General features: G+C 43.0%; 1 protein-coding gene across 1 annotated transcript in view; it reads left to right on the top strand.

Annotated features, from left to right (window-relative positions):
* The window catches only part of zfhx4 (zinc finger homeobox 4), a 77,424-nt gene that overhangs the window by 42,234 nt on the left and 21,652 nt on the right, over nt 1-13,538 (top strand). The gene's annotated exons all lie outside the window — the stretch shown is intronic.

Genomic DNA, 13,538 nt, shown 5'->3' with positions numbered 1-13,538 from the left:
CAAAATGAGCATACTGTTCCTATTAGGCTGCCGCGCTTATATCTGCAACACACATACTCACACACTGTCCCGTGCACAGGGACATCCCAGGCAGGCAAGCAGTCAGCTTATGAAATTTCACCTTGGGAGTATCTCATAGTGAAAAGGTCTGTACACACATACATTTGTCACACACACATACATTACTTACTTACTTACACACACACACACACACACATACACACACACACACACACACACGTATGCTACGGCTACACAGTCTCTCCCTGGAGTGAGCTTTCATTTCCTTTCTCATGACCAAAGCAATTTGGCTTTCATTTAAGACTCTCCGTCCTGCCAGCAGCTAATAAGTGTAACAGAACTGTAAAACATTCAGAGAGACAAAAAAAAAAAAAGATTAATCGTTTTTCTTTGAGTGGGGGTTGGATGGTTGGTGAGGGGTTGCAGGGTGTAAGGGGAGGGGGCTGTGCTGTAATTTAAACCAGAAGACCAAGAGTCAGAGTCCATTATTTAGTCATCCCTATGTTAATGCTGCCGGGAGAAAATGAGCGCTTAACTTGTTTTTGCTTTGCTTGACCTGAAGGAGCGGGTGGGGTGGGGGTGGAGGGGTAACACGTTTTGAATAGCATTCCAGCATAGCATTAGTCCATACATCCATCAGTGTGTGTGTGTATGTGTGTGTGTGTGTGTGTGTGTCAGCGCCTATGTGTATTTCAACATGAATCTGTACTCCCCAAAGTGTCTGTTTATACTGTACATGTACTCCCAAAACAGATGGGGGCCCAGCGCTTAGAAACATATGTGAATCCTAACACACGCACGCACGCACACACACACACACACACACACACACACACACACACACACACACGAACAGGAGAAGCGCTCCCAATCCTGAAATGGAGACTGTTGCCGGCGTACGTTTGGTTTTAATTACACATGGATCAAAGTTTCGATGAGATTTGGGGTGCAGCAGAAAAGCATGCTCAGATAAATCATTACCGTACATTTTAACATGCCCCCCCCTCTCTTTTTCTCCTGCTCTCTTTTTCTATTTCTCTCTCTCTCCTTTTTTGTCCTGCTTATTCCATCTCCTACTCTCTCCTGCTCCTGTCCACTTTTTTTCCTCCAGAACACAAGCCCAGCTTCAAGCCTTTTTTTTCCTCTCCTTTTTACATCTCAAACCAGTGAGCACAACCAGGTTTTAAACCTGTCAAAAACAATATTCACCCGCTGCACCTATTTCAAATGTTCCACTCTTAAAACACACCATATTTGTTGCTCGGGCCCTCGTTTTATACCTTGGCTTTGATGCCACATGGTGAATTTCCATGAGGAAGCTAGTGCAAAGCTTAAGCGGACACTGGCGGCGTCCAAAATGGTAAGCCACCTTTTTGGATGCCCTCCTTTTGCCCACTCTATATAATTTTTAGTGAACAACAGTATTCTTTCACAGGGTACATGGTAAATGTTTCAAAGGTATTTCCTTGTAGACCATACACATTTGGCAGGTGTAGACAGAGGGAAGGAATAAGACAGTTTCAACCAGAGATCAAACACTGAAGTTAATGTAATAAATCACGGTTGTATTCTTGTTCTATAGTTCTGCAGTCAAATAGAACATGAGAACATGTTTTTTTCTTCCTTTTTGTATATTTTAGCTACACAACAACCCATGCGAACAGTACATGCTACAGTAGGTTATGTTATATGGAAGAAAAGGTATATTATCGCTGCTTTACGCTCCTATAGTGATAGATGATGTGAATGTTTTCACCAATGGAAAAGGCTCTATAGTAGGCAACATTTCCAGCCAGTGTTCAGTTTAAAGACCCTCTATTTGTGTGTATGTGCATGTGTATGCGTTCTGTTAGTTTTCTGGGGCTGCAACTCCTGACTCGAGCACTTTCTGTTCATTAGAGACTGGTATGAAAAAGATTAATTTAAGTGCTGACCGGTATCTTTCTCTTAAAGCCTGGGACCTGGCACTGAGCCAGATAATTATAGGCCCATTTGGGAATAAGAGTTCTAATGCCCTGGACTTTATGTACATGTGAATGTCTTTCATTAAACAATTTTGATGCTGATTTTATGGCCTAATTAAGGATATAGTACTGCACAGACACCATGCAAGGGTATAGGTGTTTTGAACAAAGACAGGATTGTACAAGCAACACTTCTGCTGGACTGCATTGTGTGCATGTCAATGCATGTGTTTGCTGGTGCATGTTTATTTGACAACCTTTCACTCTTTGTTATCCTTTTGAGTCTGTAATTCCCCAAACTTGGGCCTAGTCATCTCATCCTTTTACTCTAGGAAAACACCATTGTGAAGTGACAGTGAAAAGTGTGTGTGTGTGTGTGTGCCTATCTGCTCATGCATTTGTAGGCACTAACTCTGACCCTGACTGTACAGCAAAAAGATTTTGCCATGATCTTTTGTGTCCTTCAGAGACAAAAGGCCCAGTGTGCCCACATCGCTGAGATAAATTGTCCCTCTCTGTGTACAATTAAAAGTGTTAAAGAAAATTGAGTTTATAAAAAATGCCAGTTTGCATCAGAAGAGCAAGCATAAATGAATTGCCTCTCAACATGGAGGACTTGGAGGCCATTTTGCTTTGAGGGTTGTCCAAAAGTTGTTAGAGAAATTAGATTTTTTTTTGTGTCCTTCTCCACTCTATAATGAAGTTATTCCCTGAATAGAGCTATTTAGTAAAATTCAAGCAGAAAAATGTAGTTTTGGAGACATTAACAGTCTCTGAAGTTTAGTTGTTACGGTGATTTTTCTTCGTCCGACTGTTTTTCTGTTGCCGCCGCTGCCTCACCCATTTGACCACTTGTTTAGCAATAAAGAACACTGTGAGGAGGTCTGTGTATGTGTGCATGAGTGTGTTTTTCTATGTGTGTATCCTCACCCATTAGCCCTGTGCTCCATCATGTGTAAAGCTCCTCATAAGCCAGACCAAGCAGAAACACTAGGGCCTTTTCTGCATACTTTACTTTCTGTCATTTTTTCCCCCTTTCGTTCCCTCTGTCCCTCATAAAAAGGAAAGGGAGATGGGATCTTATGGAGGTAATTATTTCTGAGAGCCCGGCCTGTCATCCATCCCTCCACCACCCCACCACCCCACATCTCCATCCCTCTATACCCCCCCCGCCACACCGCCACCACCCAACATGCATTAAAGAGGGAGGGAGAGGACCCTCTTTGTCTGATTCTCCCTTTTAAACAAAAGACCTCTTCTGACTTAGAGAGACCAACAACACTTTTATCGTGTGGGTGTATGTGTGTATATATGTGAGTGTGTGCATGTGTGTGTTTCCAGGGCCTTTTGTTTTCTCTGAGTGATAAGGCTCAGGGACATTTTTTGTCCTAGCCAAATTAGTGGAGCTGCGCTAACCATTTACATAGCAGCTGCAGGCTAAGAACTGAGCCTAATGGACACTTATTATCCCTATATGTGTGTATGTGTCCAGCAGGAAGTGATGGAACATGGGCAGAGTGCAAGTGTGCCGTCTTGCTTGTTTCCAAGTACACCGACATTCCTTGTTTCCAAATTTACCCAATCCAAACTGTCTGAACTGAGTCAAAGCACCAAAAACGATCATTCAATTCTCAATGTGGTAACGGGCTTTTGCTGTCTCCCGAGGAGCATTTCGATGTGATGACACAGAGGCATCTTTTGAGGAATTAGGTTTTCCCTCCTCCCTCACTTTCACTCCTTCATCTTATACTTTTTTTTCCTCTGGGTGGTGGGGGTGGTTTTGCCATTCCAGCGGTTCTCTTCTTTTTTTTTTCAAGAAGGTCTCTCCTCAGACAGTCTATTTCCAGGGTTTGTCTCAGTAATTTGTGGCCATTACATAAACATTCACGGATGGCCAGAGGAGTGAGAGAAAGGATGCAACACACACCCAGATCTAGCTAACCACTAGAGTTAACGCAGTGGTGGCCATTTTCTTTTTCAAGTCAGAATGTAGTAGGTGAGACAAGCTGACTGGCTCATCAAAGGACAATATCGTGGTAGCTACTGTTTTGTGCTCCTGTTGCATGTGCCATCCCTCTGATGCATTTACCCATTAGATATCTGTTTAGATTAGCTATTTAATAAGTTAAGGCAGCCAATTATATTGCATATTGATTTGCTTACAAGCTTACAGCTGATTGCCTACAGTTGATAAATTATTCGTGACCTTTTCTCTCTCATTTACTGTGAAGCAGGAAGTTACTTACATAAAAGGTAAAGTCCACAGATTTCAGTCAGGCGGGATCCATTCCTTGCATAATAAAAACTTGGAATGTTATTTTATGTGCCCAACATGAGTAAAATGCACTTCCTGGGGAGAACTATTCTGATGAGGGTGATGTGATTTTACCCAAGAGGATTTCTGTGAAGTATGTAGTTTTTTATTGCTGTACAATTAGCTGGAGACAATACACTGCATTTTAAATCATTTGTCAAATCAAAATAAGACACATTCATATATGTATATTATTATATTTTCAGCAAGTAGCAATTTACCCCAAATTTCCCAAAACCATATTCTCTATGGCTGAGGGAGTAAAAGATGTGGTCATTTTTTGAATAATTCCATCCAAGCGAATTATAATTACTTTGTGGTCTGTGTGTGCACATAGGGAAAAAAAGGGCAGCAGGCTGACTTGTGCCTAAGAAAAAAATGAGCCTCGTTCACCATAAACTATTTTTGTAATGGTGTGTCGGGGCGGTATGGGCTCAGGCCGATTGTTTTTCTTTGAGTTGAGCAGCTCTTTGGTGGAGGGGTATTACCCGGGCTAAATTGTTCCCTCATGTTTTCCGCCAAGGTTCTGTGCCCACCACACTGACAGTTATAATATGCAGAAATTGCGCTGATTATCTGAATTAGCATACCTGACCAATGCCACATTAGTCTTATTTACAATACAAAGCCATGGGGGCTATGAGGACGCATACTAAATATGACTTAACCCTTTGAAGAGGGGACTGGCGTCACAGGGCCAGGACGTCTTTCACGTTGGTGATATCACAAAGAGCTTAAGGCCCCTCTCCATATGGAACTGAAAGCCTCTGGAAGGTCCTGGAAAAGGAAGTGAATGTAAAGTTCGAGGACCATGTTGAAATCACAGGGTTATTGCATGTTTCCCCTTACTCTCAGTCTCTTTCTCTTTAAATATTTTTTCACCTCTCAGCTCTTGTCCCCATCTTGTTTCTTTCCTTTTTTCTGCCTTAACACCCCCCCCCCCCCAACCCCCCTTTCACCTCACCCCTGCTCTTCTTTATTTTCGTCTCCCTCACCTCCATTCTTTTCTCTCCCCAATCCCCTCATACACCCTCTGTCCATTGACTCTTAACCACAGATGGACAAAACAATAGGCCGTGTCACACAGCATTAAGACAAACAATCCGGTGATGGGAGGAGGGTTGTGTGGAGCCAGAGCCACGGTAACCAGGCAATACGCTCACTGGGTCCAAGCAGCCACTAATCTCAGACCGCGATGATTCAATTCACAGATGGACATTTTAAGGCAGCCTATATACATACACACTCACACAAAGAAGAAAGCAGGAACATTACTTTAGGAGGTATTATTGTCAGGTAGCATTTCTGCCATTCCTTGCAGCAGCAACAGATTCTTTCCTTCTATTACCCCTTCTTCCTCGCTCTCCTTTCTGTTTCCTTTACCTCATCCATCAGTTGGAGGTATGGAATTGATAGCAGCTATTGATTACCTATAGCCAAGGCTAATCGTCGCTAACCGGAGGAAGCTTTGCAGCTATAGCAGCTGTCAGTGGCTTGTCGTATGTGTGTGTGTGACCCTCCAGTGGTTCAGTAGCTCCAATGTTTACTTACAGCAGACTAATGGCCTAAAAGCAACACAGCACATGTAAAAACATAAAGATTCTTAACATCGCTTCTTTTTCTAGAATAAGGGAAATGGTATGTTTTGTCTGCCCAAAGAAACACTGAGAGACCTGCCAAGTTTCACCTTCCCACCTATGTGAATAAGACCCATCTCCTTCTCTCTCTCCCTTTCTTCATCTCCCTAATAGGAAATTTGAGCACACCGTGTGAGATTAAAGCAGAGAATCAATGCCTTGTGAGCAGTAATTTCCAGACAAACCCCCCCCTTCTCCCATTCGTTCTCTCTCCCACCTCTTAATGCTAACAGGGGGTCCCATGTCATGACATCCCCTTCGCTTTTATCATGTCCTAATAACGCTCTGAAAATAGAGAGAGAAAGAGGAATGTGACAGAGAGAGGAAAAAGGATGCTGGAAAAAAAAGAACAAGAAATGGATAGACTGATAAAAATCCATTGAATGAGCCTGGCTCTTGATTTGTGCTTTGATGTGGATGTCTTTGTGCAAATTAGACAAATATGCCTGCTGCTTTAGTCATCTTGAAGCTCTTCATAAGATGCCATCTCCCTTTGCCATTTTCTATGAAGGATGGGAGGAAAGAAGAAAAAAAAAATGAGTGACAAGTTCATTTAGTGGCATAAAAATATACATTTTACAAAATGTGGGTGACTGAATAGAGAGACAAAAAGATGGTGAACAGAAGGTGTTGTGTAAGTACGCAAAAAGTAGCCCGTACAAAGCAGCTAAATAAAATAGAAAACAAAGAGACATAACGTTTATGCAGGGAGGGCAATGGTGTTTCTGCTTGGTTGGGCCCACAAGGTGCTTTACCCATGATGGCACATAGTGCTAATGGGCACGGATACACACACACGCACAAAAACACACACCTTGGTCAGGCCTTTGTTTCAAAAGCAGGTTAATGGGGAGTGAGGAAGAGGAGCGTTGCAATTTTCTGCTCTTTAGGCGCCAGAGAATTCTCTCCAGTGTAAGAGAGACCAGACTCTCAGCGTAATAGGCATTTTACACCCTCATCACCCCTTGCACACAAACACACACATACACACACACACACACACACACACACACACACTCACCAGAAACGTGTGGGAGTGTAATAGGCATTCTATGGTGTGTATTGCCGGTCCCCAGAGTGCCAGTAAGTGTTAGACATGCATAGAGTCGGCAATGAGACAATCAGCATGCTGAAATTGAAACCTTGTCTGGAGTCACACAGGAGGGGAGGAAGAGGAACAGAGGGAGAGGAGAGGAGAGGAGCAAGGAGAAGATTAAATAAAAAAGAGCAGAGGAGAGGCGATGGGAGCACAGATGGCAGGAGAGAAGAGGATGAGGAAGCAGAAGAAGAAGAGAGGAGAGGAAATAGGAACTGATGTTTGTTTAATTGCCTCATAAGTGATGACACAGATAATTATGTCGAAAAAAGAGATGCTCCTCTTAGACGCAGGGCCTATGAGCAGTGTCTGTCTTGTGTGTGTGTGTGTGTGTGTGTCGCCCTGTCTCTCCCGATAGCCCCATCAACTGTCGTCCCCTCCAGCTGCATCAAGTATAGGACACCGTTAAAGCATTACGGTTTGTGTCATATCAAATCATTCAGCTTAATTAACAGAAACACACACACATTCAACACACACACACACACACACACACACACTCACACTCATCATTTGGAATCATTTTAATTACTCTGTAACATCCTGATTATTAATATCTCCGCTTCACATACCTGGGGATATGAAGACGAGAGTGTGTTCACCTATATTTCCTGCGCTGTGTGTTTGCAGGCGTGTGTGTCCATGTGTGTGTAAGTGATGCTCCCTTGACTTCATATCTAATTGTCTTTTTTAATGACAATATTCCACTGTGTGCCGGCTGTATGTAATGAGTCAGGGTGTGTCAAAGTGCAGGCCTGAGCTGTCTGCTTGAGTTAAGCTCTTCCCGTCTACTGTAGGAGCCTCCAGCGTACACACTCGCACTCACACACACACACGTGGCGCACGCACTCAAAGAGACAGTATCAATGTGGGAGTTCCTGTATCTGACATGAGATTAAGAGGGCCAAGTGGAGGAACGTCGAAGAACTGCCCTGTTGCATTTGCAAGAAGGAAAAAGGACTGTCCTGTCACACACACACACACACACACACATACACACACATGCACGCAAGCATCCTGTGCTGTAAGTGAGCAGTAGCCTCCCTTGCATTATTCACAGTGGCCGAGTGATCGAAGCCTGGTTCAATAGCACTAAAGCGGCGCACGCTGGAGAGATTTGTCTTACAAAACCTTGACACACACACACACACACACAGGCGCACATATGCTCTCACACACATTGATTTTTGGTGGTGGGAATCTCCCAGGCTTTGGACGAAAGGCAGGGACGTAAGAGGGGCTTCCCCCATCAGAGCAACCCCCTGACAAACACACACTTATGCACTAACATTCTCATTCTGAACCTTACATACACACACACGGTACATGGGCAAATACTGTAAGTATATCTTTAATCCTCTCAAAATGAGATTTGATGATGATGAGGTCCAGCGATAGCATGAATAAGAAAATGAAAGAAAAAATTGGAGATGGGAGACGAAGGATCTGCCTCTTAGATCTGATGGGGTTTCGTTTACAGTAAGATGAGCTGATGGTAAAATAAAAAGCAGGGGAAAAAAAGTCTAACAGATCATATTTCTTTTTCTGCTGACTCTCCTTTTTTGCATTTTACCATCAGGGGGCTTTTTGCAAGCGAGGCAGAAATAAAAAATCACACTTTGCCTGATATGTCATATCTCTCCACTGCAGTGTGTGTGTGTGTGTGTGTGTGTGTGTGTGTGTGTGTGTGTGTGTGTGTGTGTGTGTGTTTTCACACAAGCGTGTTTAATTTGAAGCCTTCACTTGATTTGAATGGCAATTTTTCTAACACATCAGTCACTTCATTCAGTTTTCTTATTTTCTGCAGAGTGGCAGGGGCAGTGTAGCACATACCACCCCCCTCTGGCGTTTTTGACGTATTAACATGTATCGACAGGCCAGCACTCGCATGCCTGTAAACACTGACACACAAACACACTCATACACACACCTCTGTCCCCTGAAGACATGTGATCAACCAGACCCAATCCCTTGTAATCATCTGGAACCCACACACACGCAAGTATAGTTCCCCTTCAATCCCGGGTAATGGTTTGGGGCAGGGGGCTGAAGCGGTGGGCTTCTTTCCCTTAGCCCCAGTGTCTTAAGCTGCCATTGATTAAATGTTAACTGATATACTCGGCCCTGGCAATCTTGTTAGAGCAGGAGCAGGCAGGCAGCTAGACAGACAGTTTAGGACCCGCGCCCTCCTGATCAATAGCACAGATAAAGATTTCATCCATCAATGAGCTCCCAAAACAAAAGGTATCTGATACCTGATTAGGCCCGTGGGGACAAATACACACAGATTTGAACATGAACACATACTCACACATTGCCACATGGGTTGAAGCACCTGAAGAGACAAACATACCCACTCAGACTGCAAATAAATGCAGTGGGATATCAAATATAAAATCATGTAAGCTCAAATAAGCATACATTTAAACACACACACCCACCCACACACACTCACACACATTCCTTTCACTCACTTATTTTGTCCAGAATAATACCTCCACCAACCCCATCTGAAGTCAATCAGTTCCACACCTAATGGTGTAATTACAACACAAGCACACACACACACACACACACACATGCACAGTCAAGTTTGCAGATAAGGCAACTCTGACTTTTCCCGGATGAAGGTTAATTATGCTGTTAGTTCACTTAGGTGTGTGTATTTGTTTGTGCGTGCAGGTGTATGTGCATCTTCTCCGTAATGTGTGTTTATGCGTGTTTCCTCGAATGCTCGTGCATTTAGATCCTCAGAGCTTGCCAAAGGCACCGCAAAACGGCTGAATCAATGTCTGGACGACCAACACTGTTAAAGTGTATCAATAATGCTCCCCTATCTTCTTTCCCAGCTAACGTCACGGGGCAGTTTAAAAGTCCAAGCCCAGCCGCAATTAAGACTTAATTATAAATCAATGTAAGGAGTCATTTGAATATTGATTTTTCCTTTTTCTTCAAATTGTTAACATATTCCCCGCCCTGTCTACGCTTTCTTCTTCTTTTGTTACAACTTTAAGGAGAATCAATACTTCCCTTTACAGTCATCAGAGAAGAGCTTTGGCATAATTGGAGCCAAAAACACAACAGGATATCTTCATGGGGGTCGATACCCAGAGGTGGTCAGGGGGTAAAAAATGTCACAGCCCCTCAAATTCTAATGGCTTCTCAAATAGTTAATGACACTTTGTGGCTCCCAAAGAGTGATCTCATTTTGGGGGATTTCGGGTGACATTTGTTGTCACAACGCCAAAATGCATTTCCATAATTTTCACGGCTGACATTTTCTTTGATACGACACTGTATCAGAGCGCTCTCCAAAAAATGATATCAACGTAACCCCCGGTAACCTGCATTTCATTTGATTAAATGATCTCTCTGCTGTTTTATTTTCCTGCTCAACCATTTTGAGGGGCTGTGAGATTTTCAATTGGCGTGTCAGGGGCCGGGAGTCTAATGCATGGAAACATGGAGCTTTCTGTTTTCTGACGGCTAGCAGAGATAAGGTAGAGATATGGCTCTAGCACTGGCTCAAATCTAAAACAGATCCCGCTTGGGGGGTGGGGGTTGGGGGAGTTAAGAAAGTGAAGGAAGGGAGAAAGGGAGGGGTGGAGGTAGCAAGAAAAGGGATATATTGTCAATCCTCTAAGTGTCTGGCGGTGTCTCTCTTTCTTTCCCTCTTTCTCTCACTCTTTCTCTCCCCCACTCTCCTTCAGTAATCTGATTTATTCGAAGCATATGTGTGCTGCTCTGTCTTTGTCTGCTTCTATTAGGGCCAGTGGGGGCCCATATGACATTGTTTAGCCAGTAATGAAATGGACATTTTTTGCATGTTTTTGAGAAAGTCAGAGGAAAGCCAACACTCCTTATTTGTAACTGTCTGCGAATACCATCTCCGAGGCAATTGCCCCAGGTTTGTGTATTCATGTGTGTGTGTGTGTGTGTTGCATGTGAACATATGTGCCCATGTATTACAGGTTCCATGTGGTCATTTTGGAGATGATTCGGAGCAACCTAATGAATATTTGGGCTCGAAGATATTTTTCTTTTTCTTCCGTGACTCCATTCTTCTAATGTTGAAGAGTCCTGCCATCCTCCCAACCTCAATACATAATAAGGCCCTGATGATGCACACATTTTTGTTTTGCACACTCTTCTATGGCAAAAGACTTGTCACATGGACTTATTGTCAGTATATGAAATTGTTATGTGCTAATGACAGCTATGTGGTGCTCCAGACTCAACTGAAGCCCCCATCAATAAGGAATGTAGTCATGGAAAAGCATTGAAAATGAATAGAATGAATGGAAACCTGAAGTAATTTTTTGTCACATTTCTTCATATATAATTCACACAAACACACTGTTATCCTGGCTAAGAATTATACAATGAATGCAGCATGCATACAAAGCATGTTATATTATGAGATATCAGAAATGTGTAGTTTTTCAGAATGAGGATCATTCACATTTCTGTTGCGCTAAATCTCCAAATTTTATTTTTAAGAAATGGAAAACTGCACACCGATTTAAACACAACTTTTCATGATCCTATAACTGTATTTTTATCTGTCCTTTCTATCTACTTAAATGTTTTCTTTGATTCCCATCCAGGATTACAGTCTTGTTTTTGGTGGCTCTGAAAGCAGATGGTTTTTATGCAGCTAAAAACGGGACAGTAGCCCAATAGGATAAAGATCTGTTTAAGCATTATCCATTTGGCCACTGCCCGTCACAGGCCTATTTTAAGCATAGACACATACGCACACACACACACAGCCTTTCTCTTAAACCATGGCAGCCATTTTATTAGATTCCCCGATTCTCTGCCTCGTATTAGTTCCCGGAAAATAAATAAACCTTGAATACATGACAAGGACCAGTCTGGTCAATTGGAAACTATATCTGTCCTGCTGGTATCTTTGTTTACCAGTGTAGTGATGGATGGACAGATAGGGGATAAATGGAGGCACTAAGGAACAGATAGGATAGGTATATAGATGGATAGCTGCGTGAAAAGATATAAAAATAGATGGACAGAGCTGGATAGATAGGTGGATAGATAAATGGATGGATAGATAGACAGATGAATGCGGTAGGGAGATCTTGTTGGGCTGATAGAGTTGAGCAGGTATGCCGAGAAACAGCTGCTTTCTTCATTAGGTTCATCTATCGATCTCAGACCCTCAGTGTGTGTGTGTGTGTGTGTGTGTGTGTGCATGTTTTTGAGGGAGAGAGAGGGGAAAGACAGCAGCCTCTGTAGATAAGTGCTGGTAATAGAACAGAATGAATTCTTATCACAGAGATGGGAAGGCCATTAACCCTCAGCTCCTAGTTCTCTCTCTGTCTCTGTCTCTGTCTGGTCCGACTCTCTCTTTCTGTTTCTTCCTCCCTCCGTCCTCCCGTCTGGACCTGACAGGGTCACGTTGGCGAGCGTGTGTGATATTTCCACTATGTGTGTGACTCTCTGAGAAGGAGTGTGTGTGTGTGTGTGTGTGTGTGTGTGTGTGTTTTGCGGCTGCTGCGATGCAGACTGGCCCATCGGCCAGATGTTTATAATCAGGGACCAGATAAATATTGGACGGAGGAATCATAAAAGACCAGGAAAAACAGAACATTGAGAAAGAGATGGGGGGGGGGGGGGTGAAACAGAGGAGAGGAATCTTCTTTTCAAATTATTCCTAAATCCCTCAGTAAGCTTGCCGTGCCGCCTCCTCAATTCACCTACTCAGCCTAAGGTGATTCAAACAGCCGAAATGCAATATGGCTGTTGTGTAAGATGCAGGTGTGTGTGTGCATGTGTGGAGGTGTACAGTAGGTGTGCTAGTCTATTGTATAAGGCCAGGTGTTGCGGCAATTTTTTTTCCACCACTGAACCTTTTGAAGCCATATTTTTGTCCTGTGAAAACCTTTTGTATTTGCTATTAAAGAATCATTAACATCACCCCCCCCCCCCATTGCTCACAGCACTGAAAATGAAACCCCTCTTAACACGAAACAACAGTTTCTGTCTGCGCAGCAAGCAAGGCATGCAAGGCTTTAATCTTGGCTATGTTTATTCATATGATTTCTTTTTCTTTTTTTTCTTCCTCTTCTTTTTTTCAAAGGAGTAATAGGTGTTTTGTTAGTCGCCTGCAAGACAGCAGAGCAGGCAATTTGAGTGAAAGAAAATACAATGAAGTGTCTGAGGAAGTCGTAATTGACAACAACAAAGCAAATTTGGAGCTGCTGATACAAGCGTTTTTTACACAAAAGTCATTTTTTCAGCTTATTCTGTCAGTTCAACTTATTGACATTCACACCAGGAGCGTATTAAATGTGACAATCCTATTGTCTGGCTTTCAGAGTCGACCTGAAACAATAGATATTTTTTGCTGGTGTAATAAGTTCTCATGTGTTTTAAGCAATAAGTGGGTGGGTGTGGGTGGATTGGAGCGTGTGGATGGAAACACGTGTGTTTGCTTGTTCTGGTGTGTGTGTGTTTACATGTTAGCATGTGGGCTGTGGACCTCT

The sequence above is a fragment of the Enoplosus armatus genome, chromosome 21, assembly GCF_043641665.1.
Source record: "Enoplosus armatus isolate fEnoArm2 chromosome 21, fEnoArm2.hap1, whole genome shotgun sequence".
Lineage (NCBI taxonomy): Eukaryota > Metazoa > Chordata > Actinopteri > Centrarchiformes > Enoplosidae > Enoplosus > Enoplosus armatus.
The sequence above is the reverse complement of the archived record's forward strand: the minus strand, read 5'-3'. Positions and strand labels throughout refer to the sequence as shown.